We start from the raw sequence: 20,824 nt of genomic DNA, 5'->3' as shown, positions 1-20,824 counted from the left end.
ACGCCAGGACCAAAGGTGCAGTGTGCATGGGGCTCTGTGCTTTGCCACCATTTCCCTGCGTGACTTCAGATAAGTTACTTCACCTTTCAGAGCCTCAGTTTCCCCTCCTCAGAAATGGAACGGAAGCAAACGCCGCTTCACCTGCCTGCCCGGGGGGGGGGGTTACCAGCCTGAGTCCACCGGTGGTTTACAAAACGCCTGGAAACCATGGCAGAGAAAGCGTGAGAAAAGCCCAAGACACGATGGTTGTTTTTATGATTAAGAAATTCAGGCTGAGTCACAGAGTCAAAGCTGTGTGTTCCCAGAGGCAGGGAGCGCGCACCAGACACTCAACAAACTGGTTTCCAGAGAAGGGATTTCAGTGCTCGTCCCACAAGGGACCGAACAACGGCACGTGGCTAACGGGGACCCCGCGTCCCGAGGTTCCCCCAGCCCCGCACCGGCAGGGCCCGAGGGAGATTTTGGGCCATCGCTTGCAGGGGAGGTGGGATGCTCAGGGGATGCGCACCACATCCACGCACATGACCGCTTCGCAGATGAGCATTTCCAACCGCATACTCAAATTGAGTTATTTTATAACACAGGTGCCTCCTGCAAAAGACGACGTAAAAGCTTGACTCGTCCCTGCCCACGGGGAACACAGAGTTTTCCTTGCCCTTTAAATCACTCTTCTCCCTCCCTCCTGCCCACACCCACTCATTCAGCGATATTTATTATCGCTACCGATTTCCTAATCTCCAGCACATGATGCAAGAACAGAACTCAGAACAATGTTAGACATTAAAACCCAGCCACAAAAGAGAGATGTGGGAAAGCTCTTCTCTGCACAATACAGTAACTCAGGAAAGCGGGATCAGGGCAGCAGCTCATCTCCCTGGGCAGGAGCACTGGCAGCAGGCACAGCCCCAGACTGGCTGCCTAGGGAAGGATGTCAGAGGTAAAAAAAAAACCCAAATTGCTTTTTCCTGCTTCCCCCGGGACTGTCCCAAATGAGTCACTGTCCCATGACAGGGACAGAGCGAGCAGCCGTGCAGGACTCCCCGCTGGGGACCTCCAAGGCAAGCTGGAGGTTTCCATCCTTTCACAGAAAGGGTTTTTACTGGTGACAGAGTTAAGAGGACGCTGGGGCAGACAGAGGACATCTCACAGGGTGGGAGCAGCTCTGCAGCAAACTCCATCTCAGACACCATCCCCGCACCGTGGGACGCTGAGGCAGTTGCACCCTTTATTCTTTTATAGCACTTACTAAGTTTGGTCCAAATGCCAACCTGCTCCTTCCCCCAGGGAAGGGTGAAGCCCCCTGCAGCTGGCCCAGCCAAAGCTCCTTCCCAAGAGCAAAGAAAAGCCTGAAAACAAAGGAAAGGAACTGCAGAACAGGTCAATAAAAGCCTTTAGAGACCTGATGCAGTTCCTGCAAATGCAGCAAAGCTCCAAAAAGGAAAAGCAAGCGCCAGAGTTCGGTGGCCAAGAGACACCACCACAAGCCCTGGAAGAAGCCAAGTACAGCAGATCAAGGAAAACAAAGCAGGAAGAACAGGGAGAGAGGGCGAGTGGGACAGACAAGGAGGGCAAGGGATGGAAAAAGAAGGTAGGATCTGTATGAAGCAAGATCTACAGCCTGTTCCTGAAACTTCCCGCTTGTGTGCCAGGCACTCCCGAATACTAATCAGAACAGAAAAAATATCAAACAATTAGGAAGGAAAGTCTCTTGGCAGGGTTTCTCCTGGAGACGTCGGGCTGGTTTTGTTTATGAGCTAGAGGAAGTGGTAACCGCTCCTGTTTGTTCTTTGGAAGAAAAGAGAAAGCTCCAGTGTTTTAATTTCTCTGCTGAAAACCCTGGAGACTTTGCCTTAAATGGATCAGAATGGCCAATCTAGAATCACCCTCAGCCTTTTGTTACAAGAAAATATTTTAGTCATTTTCTCCCTCCCCTTCTGCGTGGGGAAAGAAAGAGGCAGTGGATACAAAGCAGGCATTTTTGTTCTCAGAAAATATCAATGAAAAGAGCATTCCAGAGGACAAGGCGCAGCCCAACTCCCGGGGCACAGGAGATGTCCTTGCAGAGCAGCTGGGCAGATGCACCCCCGAGGAAGGGCAAATACATAAACTCAAAACCTCCTTTGCATTATAAAGGCATGCAAGGCAGCACACGGGAAGCCTAGATAAAGTTTTTAAACTATCTTTTTGCCTGGCAGCCCATACATGGAGGGCTGGGAAGGGGTCAGGACAGCGGTGCCGCAGGAGGCTTCGGCCGGGGCTGTGCAGAGCGGTGGGGTGGGCACGCACACTCGCACCCATTTCCTTGAAGGTGCAACTTGCAGCTTATTCAATGCAAAGTCCCTGTATAAACATTTCATTTGGTTTTAAAGCAAGTCGTGTTGGAAGGGCTTGAACGAGCACCTTGGCAAATTAAACCAGGTTTATTGTGGTTTATAACGGCAAGCGGAAGGCACGTATGGAAGGAGTGCGGTGCAGCAGGCAGATGCATTGGCAGGGACAAGCCCTGGCGTGAGAAAAAACAGGTCCCAGGACAGACCATACCTCAGCCTCACGCAGCACCCCAGAGGCAGAGGGGTGTGTTGGAGTCCACAGCAGCGTGAGAACAAAGCTCATGAGCCTGTCCCCAAGGCATCAGCTGTCAGAGGCCTTTAAAGCATCTCTCTCTCTCTCCAAAGGCAGCAGCCAGCTAGGGAAAGCCAGAGGACCTCCTTCGGCAAAGCAAGACAGAGCGACGGGCAAACTGTGACACTCAGAGCAAAAAAAAAAAACTTCCCAAAAGCTCCGGGCTTTTAGGTGCGGAACCGAAATACATTCACCATGGAAACCCGGCTCTGGGGCTGGTAGCGCTGGTGGAATTTTCAGTTGGCTCCAGCTATCGAGGAGGCAGCCTGGACAGTGAAACCTTTCAATGTGAGTGGTGCCGACCAAGTAGTCTGTAACTGCTCTGGAAGTGCTTTTCAAGGCAGCCAAACACGCTGGTTTATCCAGCAATAATTCACCCGCTTCCAGACAGGGCAATGTGGAAGCAGAGCCAGACAGCGCTCCCAACCCCTCTTTTCCTGGGGGAGTCAGAGAAGGACGACGAGAAAGGGAGAGGCAGAGCAGGAGGTTTTCAACGCCTTTTCTTTGGGGAAAGGCAGCACGTTGAACTGTCCCAGCATCAGCCGCACAGCTCCAGGAATGCTGTGTAGGTGGCCTGGAGACAGGCGGGGACAGCAGATGCCTCTGCATCAGTGCACCCCTAAGGCTATCATCACTCAAGCATCAGCCTCTTGCTCTCCCCGTGTCCTCCTGCCCCTGCACACACCAGCCCTGATTCCCAGGGTGATGCCCCAGGTACAGCCCAGAGCTACCATGTGAGGTGGCCTCAGGACCAGTCCTGCCCTCAGCACCCACATTTTTATGTCACGCTCATGGATCAGCAGCTTTTTAGATATAGCTGAACAGTTTTTCTGAAGTGTCAAATGCTGTGGGCTAAAACCAGATCCACAGAGGTCATGTTTATAGCCCCAGACCAGCTCCCTCCCCAGACTCACCCCTTATTGCCTTGACACCCTAGCCTCAGTGTACTTGCTTTTGGATATTACCTCCACGAGCATGCAGGGAAGTTAGGAACTGCTGATAGCCCCAAAACCTTGAAGAAATGGGGCACAGAGACACAGCCCTATTCAGGTGCCCACGGTCACGGAGGATGCCCTAGTAAGGGATTTAATCCAGGTCTCAAAGCACCAGCAAGCGCCCTCAGCAGCTGGTCAGCCACCTACCCGAACACGCTCTGGGAGCTACCATGCTACATCCTCCGCTCCAGCCAGCACACGGATGTTCCTACTCCAGAATTACCTTCCCCTGCCCTCAAAAAGCCATTCTCCATCTCTCTCTGCAGCCAAAGGGAAAGCAGACCCTAAGCCCAGCTTTGCCAGCTGCGCCCTTGCCCCCAGCCTTCGCAGGGATGCCATCGCGAGTGCCCAGGCTGCGCTTTGGGGAGCAGGAGGGCAAGAGGACATCTCACCGCCTGCTCTGCGCGGCTCCAGCCTCCCCTTAACCTAGCAGCAGCAGCAGCGCCCACTCCCAGCCACCTTCCCCCTCCCAAGGGTGGGCACCCTCTCCCCCGCAGAGCAGCCGTTAGCGCGGGTGGGTGGGGAGGGGCAGGCGATAAAAGCCACCAGCGAAGCGGAGCGCGGAGGCGGCGGGAGCCGGGCGGGGGATGCCGCGGAGCATCGCTGCCATCCAGCGGCCGCGGGCGGGGGCACCGGGCAACCCCCGCCGCGCCAGGAGCCTCTGCCGCCCGGTACGCCGCGAATCACTGTCATTCCCCTCCCTCCCGCGACTTTTTCCAGAGCAGACACCAATTTGATGTTTTCCCCCTCCTATATCGCACTCTCGTGATGGAGCAGCCCTGCCCCATTTCACTTCTGCTCTCCAGGAAGCTGGTTGCTCCATGGCCTTCTCTGCACCTTCCCCCCCCCCCCCCAGCTTTTTCAGCTCAGAGAGGAACAAGGACATCATGTGGCATTTACAGTGGGGATGAGCTTAGATACAGCAACAGGAGGTTTATGTTGATTTCTTTTCCTCTCCTGACAGTTCCCCACCTTCCTGTTTGCCTTCTATTTGCCACTGAGAACAATCTAAGAACAGTTCAGGCTCCTTCCAAAGTGGCTTCATGCCCTCAGTGCGTACCGGCAGGTGGGATTAGCTTCTCTGTGCTAAAAGCAGCCTGGCCACGGGCTCCTCATGTGCAGCCAGAACAAGGGCACCCACAAGTTCCTGCAGATGTGTACAGGAGAGGCTGAGAAGCAAAAGAGGAAGGATCAGGAGAGCTCCCAAGATGTTCTCCAGACACTCAGGCATACTGCAGAGGCTGCCCTGGCTGTGGTCAGTCTCCAGCCCCTTCCCAGAATTGGTGCCATTCACCACCTGAAGCTGTCAGCAACAGGAACAGCTCTTTGCTTGCTGACTTTTTGGAGTAAGCAACCATTTGGTAGCTGAACCAAGCCACCCAGACATTGCTCAAAGCTGTGAGGAGATATCAAGGGGAAAGGAACACAGGGAGAATTTGTCTGACCTGTCAAAGCACCAATAAGCATCAGAAACAAGAGCATGCTGATCATACTTTCTCTCAGCCTCATTTTTTTTGAGCAGAGATTCACCTTAGAAATCCACCGAATTAAAAAAAAATAAAATACATTTGTTTGCCCCCTCTTGCGTTGACCAGATTTGCAGTTTGCAAGCACACCGTGCTCTCCGCAGCCACCTTCTCTTATCTCCTACTGTCCAAAACGCCTAAAATGGACTTACATACCCCCCATCAGCAATCATCGCCTTCTTTCTCCATCCGCCTCCCAGTCCCCCGGAGGAGCCCCACCACAGCGTGCAGCACCCCGGGAGGTTCCCTCCCCGGTCCCTACAGCCGCCGCAGTTCGGACCACGGAGCTGCAGCTGCGGGGGAGCCCCACCCGCGGGAAGGGGCAGAATTTGGGGCCATTTACCCGGAGTGGGGGACAAAACCCCCTGGCTCTTCCCAGCCCCCGACCGGAGATGCTCTCCCGAGCTCTCCGCACCGCGGTCCCCTGCCATGGGGGGGGGGGGGGGGGGGGGGGGGCCAGCGCTGCCCGCCGCTGCCTGCCCTCGCCCGCCCCCTGCCGGCCCTGCCTGGTGCTGCCTGTCCCCTGCCAGACTCTGCCCGCCGCTGCCGGCAGGTGTCAGCGCGCACCCAGCACCGCTCCCGCCGGATCCTGCCGAGCGCCAGCGTCCCCCTGCCCGGGGAGGGCACCCGGCTGCCGGGAGCGCAGAGCGGGCTGCCCTCGGAGGGGGTGTACGCCCCCCCGGGAGGCTGAGCATGGGGGGGCAGCCGCGGGAAGCCGCCCGGCAGAGGTGGAGATGCATGCAAGGCGAGCGGCTGAGCAAGGCCACTTAGTCCCTAAAGCTTTTGGCAGTTTGCGTGTGGGTTTCCCCCGGCCCCAACCTCACCTGCCGCCCAGCAGGACTGCGCTTCCCTGCAGCATCCCTCAGGCCAGCTGTACCGGATGCTGCACACCAGGGCCCCTGGCAGGGGTCGGGTTCTGCTCCGTGGTTGCCCAGGGGAATTGCTTGCTCTCCACTGAGCAATTAAAGGTGAGAAAGTGCCTCTGACAAGGAATAGTTTACAGGCCGGAGCGCGCAACAAGGGATTGCTACTTAAGATCACGTTAAAAAGTTTTGCTACCCGCAACTAGAGACAAGGACCTCTAGGTCGGAATTTATTCCTTTCAGGATCCAGGACAAAGCACGGTACCAGAACAGGACTGTCTCAGCCACCTGAGCCTGCCTTGCCATGCGGCCACCACGAGCAGCCTCTCAGGAGGACTGAGCTCTGCACCCATGACCCAGGCTCCCAGCAGGGTCCTCAGAGCAAGCAGAGCTCGGTGCATCATTTATTACACATATGCAGAGAGCAACCAAGCAGACAGCGAAGGCATCCATTCACGGGGCATCTCTCAAAGCTGAAGATGCACAAAATAAAGCCAAACTCCAAGTACCAGCCTGGCCCTTTATCACAGAAGCCGGTGCAGAGCCAAGCAGGCCTGAGCTGCGTTATGCTAGTTCGGGGTGGAAAGCCTCTGCCTTGCCTCAGCCCAAGGAGCTCAGCACTTGAGAATCTGCTGTGTGACCAGCAAGAGCACGTCCACGATCTCATCCCTCCTCCTCCTCGCATTTCAGAGGCAGGGACAGGAAACCAAGAGACTCATGTTGGAAAGGGATGAAGTCAAGGACTCGGTAACACTCAGATGCTCATCAAGCAAAAACCACAATCACAAGGGTCTGGGAAGAGACTGAGCTATAACAGCACCAGTCAGACACTGACAAGGGAAGGAAATTAAAACATCTCAGCTCCGTTCAAATAGTTGGAAGTTGCAGTGCAGAACATCAATCAAGCAATCTTCAGCCACTTGGCTCTTCAGGTTTGCATTTGCCATCTCCATCCATCCTGAGGAGCACCCAGCTGGCAGAGCTGTCTCTGGGGAGGGCACACACCACATCCTCCCAGATCTGCATTCAGTGAGGGGAAGAACAGCAGCTTTACAGCTTTTCTCAGTTTCCCTTTAACCACACTGGCAGTGTCAGCTGCTCAGCTGCTGCAGAACACGTCCACAGCCGTACTGCTCCTCAACGGATGCTAACATAGACCTCACATTCCTGCCAGCCTGCATCAGGCTTCTTGGACTGACTGATCACCAGCAAACAAGAACAGATGAGCTCTAACCAGAAATGTGCTTTAAAAAAAACCCAAGTCTTTCCCAGCAGCAGTTTTCCCTTTATTCATCACATTTCTCAGCCTTGTTCTCCCAGAGGAAAGTTCACTACAGAAAAACACACATGAGAAGGCAGTCTGGGCAGGGTGAACTGCAGCACCTTCCCAAGTGAGAGTCAGTGCTGCTCCATACCCCAAAACCAAGCTGGACCCACCCCAGTTCAGAGCAAAGGGCCCAAGCAGCTGCAGGCTTAGAGCCTGCGCAGGGAACAGAGACTGAAGGGGAATGTCCTCACCAGGACACAAGGACCACAGAAGCCAGGTGTCACTAGTGGGCCAGTCCCCAAGGAAAGCCAAGACAGGACCGTCCCATTTACCTCTGGACAAGAGACAGTACAACGGGCTGGCGAGGGCAAACCCCGTCTGCACCAGCACAGGAGTCACCAGCTCATTCTCCACCCAAGCAGAAATCCCCACGTTTAATCCTCATCCTCCCAGGCCACGCACCCTCACACAGCCACGGCTGCTCCTGCAAAGCCCCTCAGGGAAAACCTCCCAGCATCACGCTCTGAGACGTCCATCAACACTGGTACAAGTCCCCTCAAAATCCAAAGCCCTGGCATCATTTTCTAGCAACCTCCCTCCCCCCCCCGGCCCCTTCCCCAGAAAAATGGCTTTTCCATGGCAAGGAGACTTACACCGCACTGCCCTCCGAAGGGAGCCTTTCGGGTCATCCCCTGCGTCCGCCCCGGCACCGGGAGCCGTGCGGTACCCTCGAGACAAGCCACGCATTGTTCCCAGTCAGCCTAACAAGCGGCAGGCTCCCCCATGCAGCCACCACCGCTGTTTCCACACGCTTTAAAGTGCGGAAAGTCAGCAGGGTTCCCCTTTGCCAGGGAAAGAAAGAAAAACCTGCTTGGGGGCTGCCTCGCTTTAATTCCTTTGTCCATTACTCAGCAATATAACTCCAGGAAGAAAACTCTTATTAGGGATTTCAGGCTCAAATGGTACTAAAAAGTTAGTGCTCTGATTAACGCAGGAGGAAAAGCCACTTCAGCTTTCGGAAAGAACCTATCTACTCTCCTATTCCCCCTGGAGCAGCAGGTCACTAGATTTGGCATTTTTTCCTCAAGTGGGGGAAAATATAGTTTTCTAGGAAGCCAGTCCCACAGGAAGGTTTGGTTGTTTTTTAAAAAGGGAAGAAAAATACATATTCGTGACTCACCAGCAGGACTTGTCCTACACATGCGCGTAGACTCCTTCCTCCTCCAGAGCCACGATGCTCAGAGTAAGCAGCCCAGAAAAAGAGGGGACACTGTAGCATTTGGCTGTAACCGCTGCTTTTCCACATCTGTCAACTGGAGATTTCATGTAGCGAAGCCAGTTCCACCAGATTAGTCAAAACCACAGCACTAGCAGAATAATGCCAAAAGAAGTAATCCACCAGATTTTGAGAGCAGCAGGTGTCTGCAGACTTTCTGGCCGTGACATTCCCAGCTACAGACGGAAGGGAGCATCCAAAACCCACGTCAGTCCACGATGGCTTATCACTCCAGAGATCCCAGTAGAGATAAACCATCCAGAGACAAATCCTCTTGGCTCAGAACCCATTTGCTTGGTGGAGGGGAAGAAGTCCCAAGCCTGCACATGGTCACACTTTTGTCTCCTCACTTCTGGGTACGAGGACGGTCCAACAGCTGTTGTGGCTGACGGCATCCGCCCCTTTCAGTAATGACAAGCTACCAAAACCTGTAGAGAAACAAGTGTCAGGATGAGGGAACAGCAGCAACCCTTGGCCACCACAGCACAGCCAGAGTTGCATCTCATTCTACAGGTCTGCTGTCAGCTGCAGGAACATCTGAGGGCATCTGAGCACATCCCATGTAGCACAGCTGCAAGATATTCCCAAATTCAGCATTAAGAAGCTGAAGCAAAGAAGGATTTTTCTTACTGCTGCTGAGCAGAGGTACTGGCCATGCTGGTGGACACATCCCCAGGGAGCAGGCAGTCCTTGCTTAGATGTTAGTGTCCCAGTTGTTTGGTCAGTACTGGTCACACTGGTTGCCAACCTGAGGACTACAGTTTAAATCCATCCACAGAAGGGGGACAACGATTTCTTCGCAGGGCACCACATCGCCGCTGCACAGCAGTAGAGGCAAAGGCAGCCACAAGGCTCAAAACCGCCACAATTTGCACTGACAGCAGCACATCAGCTGCAAGGGCGTGCAGCACCGTCATCTCCCATGGCAAAGTCCCCACAGCAGGACAAGGAGCTGAGTTCCCCTCCTGCAAGAGTTTCCTGATGAAATCAGCACCTGCAGCAGAGCTCGGCTGTGCTAAGCCCTTCCAAAGGTCTGCTCAGGGATCACAGGACCTGCTGCGGATGTGGCTGAGCACAGCCCCCACTGTCCCTCACCTTGGTAACAGCAGAGGGCCCAGGACAGAACCAGCATCTTCCTCTCTGCACCCCTCCCCAAAAGCAAACCCAAAGAATTCACCGACAGCCAGCAGTGACCACCTCTGCCTAGAAAGCAGCGGACACGCAGAACGGCCAACGCTTGTTTAGAGGGATTTTGATTTATTGCTCGTCTGCCAGGTCCGTGCACACACTATCACGTGTGCGTGCACACACAATTTTATGAGAGATACATTAGTACACGCACTACCCTGCTTCGTTAGGGCGCTGCTGCTCTCCAGCACAAAGTCCGTATTTGTTTCCCTGCAGGGGTGGAAATAAAGGGGGTTTTGTATTTTCTTCCTCTTCTCTTTGCAGGCTGGAGTGAGTTTATTTGACACTCCAACACGCTTTGTGAGCTGAGTGCCCGAGGATAAATGCTACCCTTAAGAGTTACTTGGCGTTAGACAGAGGGACCCTCTTCAGAGGAGAATGGGGGCTTGTTGGGAGGGGGTGGGAGGGGGCCTCCGAAGAGCGCCTATGCAGCCCTCATAGAAGGGTCTCTGTCCTGGGCTCACAATAGAGCGAATTCTTAAAGATACCGGGAGCTGAAAGGAAGGAAGGAACTTTCCTCCTTTTAAAAAGGATTTTCAGGAACAATTGAAGAAGCTATAAAAAGGGGAGCATTATTTCCCATCCAGTCCGCTGGGCTGGGAAGCCCTCCCTCCCCCTCCCGAGTCCTCGGCTGGGAAGATCTGACATATACCCTTCGGACAAACACAAGAGGTAGGATGACGGTCACCATCCCATTCCCCTTTGCCAAGGGAGCTGCCCGGACCCTGTGAGCAGATGTCCTCCTCCCTCCCACAGACAGGTACCCGCTACGTGAGCCACCTTCTCCTCCCCAGGACCATCTGCTCTGCTGCCTCCAAGTCCTCCTGCCTCAGAAGCAATAAGCTGCAGAACAGGGAATCTCCCAGGAACCACATTTGACTCAAGTGTCCACTGATGGACCAGGATGCCATGGTCCCTCCAGCAATACAGGAGCGAGCGCATGCAGCGACATGCCCCCGGGATGCAAACCTGCACGATACTCTGCAGAGAGAGGACGGCGCTTCCATGGCTGACACACAGCCTGCCCACCGCTCACACGGACTGAGAGACCTGCCAGCCAGCTCCAGGTGAGCAGCTCCTCCCTAACTTCCTAATGGAGAGTCTTCTGCAGACACTCTCAGCTTTACACAGCCCAGAAAGAGGAGCTGGAGCCACAGCAGTTTGGCTGGTGAGCTTCAGCTCCAGGTTATCACCAACAGATCCCAACCACTTTCAGAGTGACTTATTTCAGCATTTGTGGCATCTGCAGCAGCAACCACAGCCCAGATGCTGACATTTTCCCACCCCCAAACTGAGCCCTGCTTGCACCCCAGAGGTGTGCAACATCTCACCAGGACCTCACCCCACCAGGCTCCCTCATTTCCTCCTCACCTCCAACTTGTGAGGAGATGCTGGAACCACACATGCAAATATCAAGCCCATAGCAGAGCTCTCTGGCCACGAAGGAAGAGGGCTGCTCGAGCCCACGTACAACCTCGCCCCAGCAGACAAGGGGACCTGTTCTCCCCAGCCTTTCCTCAAAGGCTGCTTTTCAGAGGTGGCAGCACTCAGCTCACAGATTCTGCTCAGAGGCTCCCAACAATCACCAAGCAGGACCCTCTTGTCTTGGAAAGACAGAAAAGTTCCTGTCAGCTTGAATTCATCAAGTTTACTTCCAAGTTCATTGCATCAGAGATAGGCATTTGGCCATCCAGCTGCAGAACAAGTCAGACTGCCTCTTGGTGTCACTGGCACCCCAGGTCCCAGGTGCTGGCAGCAGATTCCTGTCCCTCCAACAGCGATCCACCCTACGTGGACATGTGCCAGTCCTAGTGCGGAGCTTATCTGCAGAGAACGAAGATGGGCAGAGAATGCCACCTGCCAAAGAAACACCACGATCATTCAACCCACAAATCCCAAAGGGACCTTCTCTGCATTTCCCGGCTACCAGCATGAGCCCACACACCAGAAATGTGTTCCCCTCACACCAACTTAGAAAAAAACTTCCAAAATTCAGAAGTCATTCCTGAAACACACTGACCTGAACCTGCAGTTTAAGGACCACCAGCAGGAGCTGAAGGGAACTCGAGTGACAGCAGTGAAGCCCCCATCCATCCCAGACTGGAGAGGACATCACACCGAGGTCCCCAAGCATCCTGCCTTCACCTGACCCGGTACAGGACATGTTCAAACAATCCACAGCACCACTTCACAGCCAGTCCAAAGCTCCCGTACAGTACCGTGCAAAAGCCTTTTAACGCTCATGACCAAGTCATGTTCCTTGAGAGGTTCAAGGTTGCCTTCGACTGAGCTTTACTAAGAACAGCCATTGCAGTTTTACTCCTTCGCGAGACTACGGGTAATTTTGCTGTAGCCATACCAGACAGATGACAGCTCTGATCCCCTCCCAGGGAGAAGAGGCAAGAAAACAACCCTGGAGGAAGAAGCATTAAAAAGAGCCTGACTAGATAATGTTTGCTCCTGATACAAAACCCATTCCGGGCTTTTTTTTTTTTTTTCCAGGAAAGCTGTACAACCACCCAAGGATCAAACACATTTATTTAAAGGCTTAGGTTTTAGCCCTCAAAAAACATCTGTGGCTTGGCAGAAAAAGCCAGCCAATTGAAGGAAAAATGTTACCTTCTTAGGTATGGGTGCAGCACAACCCTGGGGCCAAGGTCTTCGCACCTCATCAGCCCTGTTTGGAAGAAGACACACTTACAGATGAACTAGAAGTGAGAATAACCTCCCTAACCACATTCATTCCAGTTTTCCTCTTGGGTGCTGGTCCAGGAAAGTGCTGCCTGCAATTCAGATGCTGCCACAGAGGGGAAAAACCCAAAATGAAGAAAGGCAGAAACTTTGAGGCTCTGAAAGCAGGCTGCAGAGCAGGACACGAAGCCACACTGAACATGGGCTCTGTCTCCAGGGACTAATAAGGCAACGCACTGTAAACCCTAATCCTGCGTTAAGAGCTCTCATCAAAAAGGAACAGTATTTATTAGGGAGTTATAGGAGGTAATAAAAGCGTTTTCATGCAGTGTTTATACTAACGTGGGGGACTTTATGCTAGCATTTGCCCCTTAATTTTTGTTTTAAGTACATCTTTCTGATGAAATAAGCCATTCTGAACAAGGCTGCCCTTTGTAATGCAGTTATAACTTTCTGGCCGGCCTTGGTAGCTGGCAAAACACTGTGCTTTTCTTGCCCTCTCTTTTGTTGCTTTGCTTTTCTGTTCAAAGTTCAAACAAACAAAAAAACCCCCCAGCAAGCTGCATTGTGCTCCTGGCATTATCCCCCCATTGTCTGGGGCTCAGAGAGCCAGAGGGAGGGGGAGCGGGTGTGGCCCAAGACATTTGATCTCCTAAAATTTAAGGCACTCTGATCATTTCTCATACAGAAGAACCCCCAGATAGAAGAGCCTGAGTCCAAAACAGTCCAGATCTGGGCCAGTCACTACTGAAAAACACCCATGACCAAGGAGAAGTGATGCTACTATATCAGATATATTTAAAACCAAGGACAAGAGGACTGCACACCAAAATCCAGCCCTGAGAAGAGCCAGGTCATAGCCCAGGGCTTCCAGGTTTCACAGCTGTGCTTTGCTGCAGACAGAAGCATTTGCTTAGGAAAGAGTCAGGTCCCAGGTCACAACATCCATCCCCTACATCCTGCCTGCTCTGCAACCTGTAACAGAGCCCCAAGTCAGGCAAGTGTAGATGAAATAGCACCTGAGTCTGGTTTTGAGGCTACTGAACCCCCCATAATGTGTAGCTTAATTTCTAGCTGGGCCTCAAACATGTCACGATGTCCACTGCAAGTCACTGTGACCACCAATTCTCCCTGCTTGTTTTAGGGCATCCCTTCCTCTTCCAGCGCAGAAGGGGTGAACCTGCCTTCCCCAGGTCACAGCTCCAGCACGGCCACGGCAGAGCTCTCTGCCAGGGTCCTTTGCCAGTGGCAGCCCCAATTCAATGCCTCTGTACCGCGTCCTGACAAAGTGCAGTAGATTTGGGGTTGAGACCATTTGGGTTGTTTCCCCCGTGGCTCTTATAGCCCAGTTGCTGCAGGCAGGAGGATCCGTTCTGGACTTTGCTGGCACCGATGTTCTGGCTCAGCGGAGGTGGCTGGGCAGGGACACACACTGCTGCTCCCAGCCCGTGGGGCAGGAGAAGCACCCGCAGCACCAGCATCTCCAGCCACGGTAACCAAATCTGCCAGAGCACAGCATCTGAGCCCTGGAGAGAAACAGGCCGGTGACTGCTGCCCACTGCAGCCAACATCTCACCCTGCTTCAGGCTTCCCCACGCTCCACAGTGGGTTTCTGCCATGCAAACGCAGATCAAACTCCCACAGCACAGCCGTCCCACCCCGCAGCTTGGGAGACACCACGAAGGGAACACTCCTGGCCGTAAGAGTGAGGTTACTTCCCACTGCCAGTGCAAGAAATGGATTGTATTCCTCTTCACATATGCTGTGCTGGCAAAGCACCTTCACGCTCGAGTTACAGACCTTCTTCCCATCAGAAAGCTCTACATCCCCACTGTCAGAGGGGCTGCAGAGAGGGACCCCACTGCCATGCGACAGCGCCCCACAAAAGGTTATCACCAACACAGAGCTTGAGGGGTGCCACATCTCAGACTAGCTTTCATTTGAGACACCTGCACATGGAAAGCAACCAGTAAATAAGCAGCTTCCTGTGAAGAGCAAGTCCAAGAAATTCTGGCTCTTTTTGCGGCAAAGCCTTTGAGAAAAGCGAGCGCAAACATATTGCAGCACCATTGTGCCCCGTGATGTCTCCCCATTACTGGGTTCAAACTCACCACACGTTTAGTCTCACACCTGTGGGAGGGTTTGAGATTAACTGGGGAAACCTGGAAAGATTTTTTCCACCCATCCCTAATTTTACAGGGAAACAAGAAAGCTAACGTCCTGAAAATATCACCTGCCTGACAGTAGAGACGAAAAGCATCCTTGTGTACACTGCTCCAGCCTCCAAGCTGGAATCTCCCCTTCGGAATGTCAGGCAAACGGAGACGCAGCTTCTTCCCAAGGCCTGAGTCACTGCACACCAGCCCTCTCCCCCCCCCCAGTTTCATCCCACCAGCTGTGACCGTGATTATAAAAAGATGTCTCAATTAGCAAGAGAGCTGAGCAATTCCTCTAGTCTCAAAACCCTTCAGAGGAAACACATTCCAAGCCAGCAAAGAGCAACAACTAACAATGTCTGGGCAATAAAAGCTTCTCTTGTTTATATCAAAGTAACCTCAAACATCCTTTCCCCAAACAAGCATCCCTCACCCTCCGTACGGATCAGCAGGCTCGCACGCTGGAAGGGCTGGTGTTCTCCTCAACACGCTGGGTCCCTCAGAGCAGACAGCCCTAATTTTCATGTGTGTTATTGGTTGCAGGTCTAGACTGGTGTGGTCTTTTTGTTGTAGCGAGCAAAATAAGGGAGTCATTCATATTTTTCCAGAATTCACACAAAAGTGCTCTTGTGCATCACAGATACCTTGCATCACCAATCCCGATCAAGTGTTCCTCACTGCCGGGCTCATGCCAGACAGCACCTAATGCTGGGGAGACCCCTCAAATGTTGGGGAGACCCCTCAGCCCCCAGCAGAGCGGGGGGGCTGCCGGCTCCCCAAGGCCATACAGCACCCATCACCTCGGCCAGGCACCTGCCCGGGGCACACCACGCTCCCTCGGTCACACCGAGCCCTTGCAAGCCTTTCAAACAAGGTTTTCCCACGGGAGGAGAAGGGAAAAGTCATGTCGTGTCCTCCCCCCACTTCCCCCCCCCAAAAAAAAACCCAAAACCGAAGAAAGATAACGTCCACGCGGTTTTTCTTAGAGAGAAGAGGAATCCTTCCCTCTCTTTGCTAGCCGGGACCAGGCGCTCACCCTCCCCTCCGCGCTCGACCCCCGGACAAGGAGCATCCCCGGGCCCGAGCCCCGAGCCCCGGGGGGGCGGCCCGGACCTGGCGGGACACAAAGGCGGATGGTACGGGCACGGAGCCGGCACGGGGCGGGGGGGGGCTCCCCCCTAACCCCCCACCCCGGGGGCCGCACCGAGTAACGGGACCGCGGCAGGACCGCGGCACGGCGGGGGTGCCCCGGCCGGGCTGCAGACCCCGAGCCCCCGTACCCCCTTCTCCCCCCCCGGGCCGAGCAGGGCACCTACCTCCGACGGGCCGCGCCGCTGCCGCCTCCGCACCGCTCCCCCCCCGCATCCCCACGCTGCGCCTGCCAGCGCCGAAACCCTCCCGGGGCTCGGGGAGCGGCATCATCATCCTCCTCCTCCTCCTCCTCCTCCATATCCACATCCCCCTCCGGGGTCCGGGCACGGCCCCGCGGAGAAGCCCCCCGCCAGCGGGGATGTCTGCGGGGCTGCCGGTGCGGGAGCCGGCCCGGGGCGCGCAGGTGGCCGGGGGGGTTGGGGGGAACGGGCCCAGCGCCGCTGCAGCCAGGGATGCTCCGACTGGGGCGGCCGGGCCATTCCCCCCTTATATAGCCCCGCTCCGGCGGGCGGGCGGCGCGGCTTCACGGGACTTGTAGTTCCTCCCCCCCGGGCCGGGAGCCGCCTCCCTCCGTCCTTCCGTCCCTCCCTCCGTCTGTCCGGCCCGGCCCGCCGCGGGGAGGGGACGGCGCGGCGGTGGGGGAGGCCCCGGGGCGGTGGCAGGGCCGGGGCAGGTTTTGCTTCTCGCCGGGCCCCCGCTGCTCTCCGCGGTCCCCCGGGGCGGGGAAAGCCGGGGGTTTCGCCTGGAAAAGCTCCGCAGATCACGGGACTCCAGGAGTCGCATCCCGCCGTGGCACGGCAAACCCGGCCTGACGCCAAACTGGCCGAGTGCGGAATCTGTCCCGTAAACTGCTGGGTAAATGAGTAACCCCACCAAATACTTAGCGCTAAGACCGATTACTTCAATTGTCCCAGGTATTGGTTATTGTTTAGTTTAATTATTGTCCCAATTATTAATTTAACTTAATTATTAACCCATCTGTGGAATGAATGAGCAATTAACTGTGCTGTTGAGTTAGGGGCTAATTTAAGGCCCATTCTTGCAAGCACACTCCGTCCAGGCAAAGTCACCTGCGCGTCCTCGCAGGACGGGGCCTTGTCCCACACGTTTCCCTGCGGCTCTGTGAGCCCCGCGTGCTTTTGACTCGGTCCAGGGGTTTGTACGGCGCAGGGAAATGCCCCAAAGGAGGCACCAGCCCCAAGGCGCAGCCCCTCTGCCAGAGGGACCACCGAATTTTGGGCAGGGAAGAGGGTGGAGGGTGCAGAAGGTGCTGGACGGGGGGGACAATCCTGTGCGCCCCTCATCTGGCCGGGCACTGGGCTCGGCTCCGGGCGGGCAATATCCCACCCCATCAGCTGCGCAGGAGCAGGGACCTGGACCCAGCATCTTCCCACCTGCGTCGAGTCAGGATTTATCCTCACGTGCTTGGGAGAGCTGCCGAAGTGAAACCGCAGACGTTTTCTAGGACAAGTGAGCAAGGGGGGCTGGGGGAGAAAGAGGGAGAGCGAAGGGGAAGGAAAAAAAACCCTCCTGGCAGGTTTTCAGGGCCCAAAGCCGGAGTGGAAATGCTTCCCTTCCCTTAATTGCTTCGAGACCAGATGAATTTCTTGAAGAAACCGCAACTGAAATGCTGCACAAATCACATTGTTGTGCTTGTGTTGGCTGCCTTCTTAAGGAGGTAAAAGGTCATCATTTATGGTATATTAAAAAGAAAAAAAAAATATTTTAGCACTGTGGAGGAGGGGGTTGTGTTGCTTTTTCATACCCGCGTTCTGGAAATTAAAACCTGTTTGGCAAGCGCCAGAGCGTGACTCGCAGCGAAGAGCAGAGCTGGGAAAATGCGCCGATGCGGGGCTCTGCCGCAGCCCCCGCGTGTGCCCCTGAGCCACCCTGTCCCGTCCCCATCCCTCGGCTGGCGGGGCGATGCCCGTGCAGAGCAGCGGGGCTCCGGGCCCTGCTCCCCTGGGGTTCTGCCCGTGCCAGCCTGGCGCTGCGCCTCTGCAAGTCTCTGCAGCTTCAGTGCCCGAGAAGGTGCAGCACTGTCTGTCTGACGATCCTCCGCTGTTGGGAAGTGGTAGGAAAGTCCTGATTCCGGCCTCCAAGAGCTCTGCTGCTTTTATTCAAGCACAGAAATTTGGCTGCTCTCTTTTTCTCCCTTTTCTTGCCGGTCAGTAAAATGATGGAGCTTATTTTCCTCTGGCTGGCTGCGTGTGTGCAGACGCTCGCTGCTCTGGCTCTGAGTCACCGGCGGAGAAGAGCTGCCTGCTCCTCTCCCTCTGCTCTGGAGCCCCGCTTGGCTCCTGCTTCCCTTCGCTTTTAGGAAACCTTCACCCGTAAGAGGTTGCACCTTCCCAAATGTGGCAGGACTTGACCCAGCAAATGAGAAACACAAGCAGGCAGCCTGCCCTGGGCACCAGGTGAGAAACCTCAGGAGCGGCTAACGAGCGTGGAAAATAATAGCACCACCGCCAGAAATGGCAGATGCTAATTTGGTATTTATAGCAGAGACGGAGGTGCTGGACGTGCCGAGGTCCAGGCACGCTGTCCCTCACCTGGCCCAGCCAGGAACTCCCCCGAAAGCAGCTCAGACCATAAACCCAGGGCTGGGTTGCAGACAGACAGACACACGGATGCAGAACTGTCCCCTGCTCTGCAGCAGAAACCCCTTGCGCTGGGTGGGAGAGGAGCACTGGGCCTCGTGATGCTCATGGGCAGGATGAGACCCAAAGCTCGCCAGAGTCAATGGAAAGGCTCTTGCTGACCCAACAAGACCTGAACTGGGTCTCTGTATCGGCTGGGCACAGGCTGGAAGCACAGCGCTGTGTGGTTGGATGGCCTGGGATTTCAGAAAGCAAATTACCACCTTTGTGACTTAATTAGCGAGCTTTGCTCCCTTTTCTAGTGGCGTTTCCTTCAGAGCCACGCGCCCACAGGACACAGTTCTGTTAGACATCATCACCCGAAGCGACTCGCAGCACTGTAAGGCTCTGCCACAGCTCCACTGGCTTTTGCCTGCAACGTCCGACCGGTAAAAAGAACCATGCAAAGAACCCAGGTGCCGGTGAGGTACCTCTGCTCTGCACACAGACCCCCAGCCAGCCTCCGAGAACGGTCTGAGGAAGGACTTGGAATGGAAAGGTGAGGTACTCGTTCACAGCAGAGCTTGGCATTGATTTACGGGATGCTCCCAGCCCTGGTTTTGCAAGAACATGACGTGATGCTAAAAGGTTTTGGAAGATGCTGAACTCTGCCGTATCGGTGCCAGGTGAGGCAGCAGGCGAGCAGGCGCGGGACAGGCGGCTGTGAACACACCAGCACGGCCTTGCGTGACTACAGCGGCTGGAAACACAAAGACATTGTTTTTAAGTGATAGCTGCCCCCCCCCTCCCCGCTTCCCTGGCTCCGTGCGAGAGGACAGCATTCCTGTCTCACATTCCTCAGCCACTGCTGAGATGGGGAGGGGAGACCTGAGCCAGAGGAAGAAACCACAGAGTTTTAATTAGGAAAGTGGCCTGTGTGCTTGTGTGATGGTGGTGGGTGGTGCGGGCAGGGAAGGAGAGCAGAATTGCCCATAAAGCAAGATAAAGTGCACGCGGATCGGGTAATAAGGATAATTACACAAGAGCCGGTGGATGTAAGAATGTCAGCCAGATGTTTCCAAGTCACAGAAAATCAGTGGTTTCCCAGCAGATCTGCTCAGAGCAGCTGAAAGCATCCTTTATCCCGTGAGGGCAGGGACTCGGGGCACTCCTTGGCCAGGAGGACAGCGCGGTTTGGTCCAAGGGCTGCCGAACACGGGGCAAAACTGCCCACGGCCGCTGGCAACGCTGCCTCTGAGTTGCTTTGTGGAAGGTTTTTAAGCAGAGGAAATCCTCAGCGCGATGGCGAATGGAAAGGGAAGAGGGTTTCGCTGGAGAGGCAAGTTCTGCGCCTCGCTCCACGGCTGGCTTTGGGGTCGGGGTCTCTGCAGCGCAGCTACGCTGCCCCGCGGGGCTGAAATACCACCGGGAGGATGGCCGGGCGCCGATTCTTCTCCAGCTGAAAATACCCTCAGGATACTGAATTGCCAGGGTTTGGCAGGGAGAAAGAACTGGGCTGCTGACTCCTCCAGACAAACAAGGAAAGCACCACGAGGCGAGCGGAGCCCGTCTGCCCTGACCTGCAGCTGCACCAGCCTGTTGTGGGAGAGCGGAGCCCAAAAAACTGCTTATTCTTGTAAAAGTTTTGTTAGTACAAACACCTTCTCGGTAGCACGGTTGGGTTCACAGCCCGAGCTCGTGTTACTTTTACCACGCCAGTTTGTGAATGGCGCATCTATAAAGTTCACCGTGGACTTTGCTGCTGATTTTTACAAAAAAAAAAAAACCCCAACCAACCAAGAAAGCATTTGGTGATGGGCACCGGCATTGGCGAAATAAAGAAGAAAGAGATTCGGGAAGGGTGAGTTGGGAATGAGTTCTCACAGGACGGCTGTTCCCAGGGCCTGGCCAGCACCGCAACCTCTGAAAGTCCTCTGACCTTCAAATACCCTCCCAAAACCAGTTAAATATATATAAATATATTGAAATATGGAAACAAAAAGCTTTTTATTTCATGTGTTCTGAGTGCCAAGTGTCTGCAAGAGCCAGTAAAGAACTGTTGCTCCAGGGAACAGGGAGCTGCATTTCAGGTAAAACACAAACAACCTGAATCTTTACCCAAAACTTGAACCAATCCCAAAGTTGAAAAAACAAAGCAAAACAAAACTTGAGGTTTTGTAAAAGAGGAGGAAAAGTGTGGTTACGTGTTTTCAGTTTTCTCCCCAGTGCTGGGTCGCAGCGTGGATCGGCTCCGGCTGCGAGAGCGGTGGGAAACCTGCCCCGAGGGAGCTGGGGGCAAAGCCGTCCCTGAGAGCGGCCGAGGGGCCGCAGGGAGCGGCGAGGGAAGGACGGCTACACCTTGGGAATCGCTCCTTTCCCCTCCCAGCTGCCGACGGCGTGAGCGTGCTTTGCTTGGGCTGAGGTCTGCGAGGTGCAAAGCCACGCGGGAGGTGCTGTGCATGGGGTGGTTTGCCCCAGGCAAGTGTAGAGCGGGAACGCTTGAAGGATC

General features: G+C 54.9%; 1 long non-coding RNA gene across 2 annotated transcripts in view; it reads right to left on the bottom strand.

Annotated features, from left to right (window-relative positions):
- The window catches only part of LOC129214701 (uncharacterized), a 213,363-nt gene extending 197,164 nt beyond the window's left edge, over positions 1 to 16,199 (bottom strand). For both annotated transcript variants that reach the window (XR_008579784.1, XR_008579783.1), the window contains exons 1-2: positions 15,901 to 16,199; positions 8,454 to 8,977 (exon numbers count right to left, since the gene is read on the bottom strand). This is a non-coding gene — a long non-coding RNA (uncharacterized LOC129214701). The remainder of the gene's footprint in view (positions 1 to 8,453; positions 8,978 to 15,900) is intronic.
- Between the last annotated feature and the right edge of the window lie 4,625 nt (positions 16,200 to 20,824).

This window comes from Grus americana, chromosome 18, assembly GCF_028858705.1.
Source record: "Grus americana isolate bGruAme1 chromosome 18, bGruAme1.mat, whole genome shotgun sequence".
Taxonomy (NCBI): domain Eukaryota; kingdom Metazoa; phylum Chordata; class Aves; order Gruiformes; family Gruidae; genus Grus; species Grus americana.
Note: the sequence above shows the minus strand (reverse complement) of the source record. Positions and strands in the feature narration are given on the sequence as shown.